This window comes from Tenrec ecaudatus, unplaced genomic scaffold, assembly GCF_050624435.1.
Source record: "Tenrec ecaudatus isolate mTenEca1 unplaced genomic scaffold, mTenEca1.hap1 Scaffold_707, whole genome shotgun sequence".
Lineage (NCBI taxonomy): Eukaryota > Metazoa > Chordata > Mammalia > Afrosoricida > Tenrecidae > Tenrec > Tenrec ecaudatus.
In genome coordinates this window covers 80,338-85,026 of record NW_027459600.1, presented here as the reverse complement: position 1 = coordinate 85,026, position 4,689 = coordinate 80,338, and positions in this window count along the sequence as shown.

Sequence of the window (4,689 nt, the reverse complement as noted above, 5' to 3'; positions counted from 1 at the left end):
AAAAGCTTATTCTCCTCAGCAAATTCTGGCCCAGAGAGGTCAAGTGACCACCAACTTGTGCTTGAATTTCCCCATTGACATATGCAGTTTAACCATACAGTAAATGACTGGTGTCAACTCTAAGAATGGAGAAAAATGTTTGTGATCTTTGATATCAATGAGAACAAAATCTGAATGGGCATAACATTTTTAACATGTATAGCTAGAGATAGTGCTAGTGATTTTATGGACAATAATATGAAAAATATTCCAAATTCAGAAAATATGTGAGTGTTGGTAATAAATTCAAGGTTGTGATCCCTGAGCAGTTTGTGGGGAATCATAAGTAAAGCATAAATAGAGAGGAAGACTTTGGTTGTATGTGCTCAAATTTCAGGTGACCCAGAGTCCTCTGGGTAAGGGACATTTAAAAATGTCTGTGCTTATTCCACAAATTTTGAGGACCTGTATGGACTTCATTTAATCCAGAGTGCCTTTAGGTCTCAACTCAACATATTTTGGTTCAAGATATGAAATACTGTCCTTGGCTCATATCCTTACTTTGCCCTATTAAACAATTATTTCCCACTCCCTTCTCTGATGTAACTTTTTACTTTAAGTCATGGCACTTGACAGGTTTTACACTCGTTGGAATGCTCTCTGCCAAACAAAGGGTTTCTCTTCAGAATCTTGCAGTTCTTATAGAGTACAGAGTTACAACCTTGTCTTTTCTGGGGCTCAACTTTTCTGGGTAGCAGCTTCTTCTTACACTGAGGTTTTCCTTAGCCATCAGGTAGTGGGATGTAGTGATAGTGGTGCTTGTAAGAGCGGTGGTGTTTGTGATGATCATGGCCCAAATCTGGAAAAGACCGTGCTGATTCACATCAGTAGGAGGCCAATGCCTACTGGAGACATCCTGCCAGAGCCTCAGGGCATCTGTGCCTTAATAAAATACAGAGTCCGAAGTGGAGGACATCTTGTAGACCCCACATCTGGCTTATGACCACCTGACCTTAGGGATATGGACTGAAGTACACCCACCAACACTTGAGCATTTCCTCAAGCATTCAAGGGGTTTTGTTGGATGTTGTTGCAATTTACATTCAAGAAACACAAGGAAATATATGTAGGCAAGGAATAGGTGGGAAATGGTGCTGAATGACATCATGGAAGAGTTGGATATTTGAGGCATCATCAACCCCCAACTCCTTGGAATTGGTCTGGTATTAATATTACTAAAACATATTATTACCACATAGGAAAATTACCAAGGACTTTGAGGAGGTTGATTAAAAGTCATCCGTGCATAAAGAAAAATTGGGTTTTGGAGAGTGTGAGGTAATGGGAGATACTCTGGGGTGTACCTGCTGGTTCCAAGGAACCCTATACTGCCCAATCTCCAATGTACAGGATATATAAGAGCCTCAGTCAGGGCAGGAGCAATGAAGGGCTGAAGGGAGAGAATACTGGGCTCAGAAATGCTGGGCTTTCCTTTGTACATTCGCACATACCTTTTAGGTGAAGTGCTCTCTCATTGCAGACTAACACACAGATGAGTTCAAAAGAAGAATTACCCTACAATGGCTCAGAAGAAAAAAAGGAGCCTCTATTTATAAGCATAAGTCTCCCTGCTATGCAAATCATTCTTCAGGCACACGGTTAAAATCCCACAACTTGGGCACTGAAAGCTATCAGTTCTCTTCTGACAGGGCTGTCTATCTCTTGGGAAAACACAGCTGAGGCCTAAAGATGCTGTTGCTATGTGTTCTCCTGTGCCTGGTGACAGTTCCCCAAGGTGAGGGTCTCAGATGTCGGTGTTGAGTCTATGTGGATGGTTGTGACTGCAAGTGACTGACAGAGATCAATTATCTTTATTTACAGAAGTTCTATCAGAGATGCAGCTTCAGGATTCAGGTCCAGGACTGGTGAAGCCCTCCCAGAAGCTGTCCCTCATTTGCACTGTCTCTGGTGTCTCCATCACAAGTAGGAGTTATGACTCGAGCTGGATCCACCAGACTCCTGGGGAGGGGCTGCAGTGGATGGGAAGCTTATGGTACAATGGTGGTACAAAATATAACCCGTCCTTCCAAAGCTGACTCTCCATCACCAGAGACACATCGAAGAATCAGTTCTTCCTGCAGCTGAGTTCTGTGACTGCTGAGGACATGGCCCTTTATTACTGTACAAGGAACACAGTGAAGTGAAGTCAGTGTGAGCCCAAACACAAAACTCCCCTGCAGGGAAGACACTGGGCAGTAGGGGGCGTGCAGGACCCACTGAACATGGACACCCAGCCCTAGAGAAGCAGGCAGAGGTGAATGAAGGAGGATTTCCTGTTGGAATTAGGGTTTCCTCGCTCAGCTTTCAGCATCCCCAGAACAGGTTTCTCTTTTTTTCCCCCTAAGTGTTCTTCTCACTGCAGGCTTCGAAAGAGGAACTAGAATTCTCTGTTTGCAGTACAAATATTAAAAGTGACAATGATCCTCCATTGTCATCCTATGTGATTCATTTTCCTTCTTGACAAGCAGATTATCGTGGTCATTCTCACCCTGTTAGTCAAAGTATGTTGACGATGAAATACAGACATTTATAGATTCATGAGTAAAATGCATGATTTTAAAAGGCCTGAGCTCATTGCTCTATTAAAACCCAGGATAACACATCTCTGGATGTGTCTCTCTGCAATGTGCACTGTGGATACTGATTGATTAATATTCTTATGTCTGAGAAAATAATTGCAGTGACTTCTGATGCTAAACTTGTGACATGACTTTTGTGAAATTGCTCTTTGGGGTCATAATGAAGCGAACTCAATGGAAGGACAACTTTGATTCCAAAATAAAATAGAAGATGTGTCACAAGAAGAGGAAATGGCAGACCAGTATCTCAGAATGCTCTTTAGAATTGAGAATAATGAGACTTCTCGCATATTTTGAATATGTTTTCAGGGCAACCAGTTCCTAGAGAAGAACATCCTCTATTGTAGAGTGTCAGCAAAATAGAAGAATACCCTGAATTAGATGCACAGACGGGGGTGGCTGCAAAAATGGTCTCAGACTTAGGATCAAATGAGGACGGTTCAGGACTTCTCAGTTTATGTATTTGTGCTATTGTACACGGAGGCACGGAGCATTAAACTTACTCAAATGTAATCAGCAACATCCCTGATAATGAGTTGCAGGAATTGAGATTAATTCTGTTAACCAAGTGTGAATACCTAAAATATTACTATAATACACCTTTTCATATTTACTATTTAACATTTGATACATATACCATTCCTTATTAAGTTTACCTATACGTAGTTTAATATTTCCATTTTGATACACTTTTGCTTATTCTGGGTTTTAATACTTTCTGGATTTTTTTTTCATGTAGGGGTTTATACCTGTTGTATTTTGTCATTGTTGGTAGCCTTTTTGATTCCCTCTTATGTCTTTTTCTGTTTTTTGATTTATGAAACCCAAGATGGGGAAATCTACAGCGATAATAACTAGAATAAGGGTTCCTGGGGCCACAGTAAGGGAAATGGTGGTAAAATGGAATGTGATTGGTAGATTTATGTGCCAACCTGGCCAATAGGAACATGTGGTATTAATAAGGTTGCAGTTTGATTGGAGAGCAAAGAGATAAATGGCTCAGAAAGGTCACTGGTATCTCTCTTGCTCTCTGATAATCAGACCAGTGTGTGGCTGCCTTAGCTTGTTCTCTTCCTCAACTCCTAAGCTACACTGCCTGTGGGGCTGACAACCTGTAGATCATGTCGCTAGAGCTTGAGTTTCCTTTGAGACTAGCTTCGCCACGTTGCTGTTGTAGACATCACTTGAGCTTGGGACTGTTGGAACTTGTCATCCTGATGATTGTTGTTCACCCACCCTGCTGTTTGCTGCCTGTGGCCAGACTGTCTGCATTGCTCTATGGAAGACTCAGCTCTCTGCTTCCTTGATCCTGGACCCAGTGGTCATTGTGAGTTAAAGGCCTTCCAGTATATTATTTTTCCCATGGAAATGAATTGAACTGAGCCCTCTAGACTGCTGTGTGGCCTAATTAACTGTTATATTCATACACACACACACAATCATAAGTATCCTGGTTTTGTTTATCTAGAGAACCCTGTCTAACACAGGAAGCTAATGTAAAGGATTTCAAGAAGAAAGAAAATGTTTTCAAACAGGTTGTGGTAGGAATTGTGAACACAGCTTGATAAGACTGAACGACAGAATGGTATGATGTCTAGATTTGATTCTAATAAAATGGTTTGAATGAGGGGAAAAAAAGAAAAGGTTTAAGGATCTTATTTGCTGACAAAATGATTTAAAAGGTTTTTATTTTGTATACTTCTGAAAATAACTTCTTAAAATATTTCATATGAAAAATGTACTTAGTATTGATAACATGCTGTTTCTAATACATATTTCATAATAAATTTTGCCAATTTCTCAGTTTAAAAAAGGCAGTGTCTGAAAATGAGGAGCAGCTCTATTCTGTCCTAGAGGGTCGCTATGAGTCAGAATTCACTTGCTGCTAGTGTGTTATGGTAATTGAGTTTCTCAATTTGTATCTTATTTTGGTTGCTGATCTCCATTAGTTTTTTTTCTGTGTATTCTGTATTTTGTCTAATCATAGTTAATATTATTGTCAGGAATTGCTCAATTCTTTCCATTATCCTGGTCTCCAAAGAAATTATTACATTCTGTTTTTATTTTAATT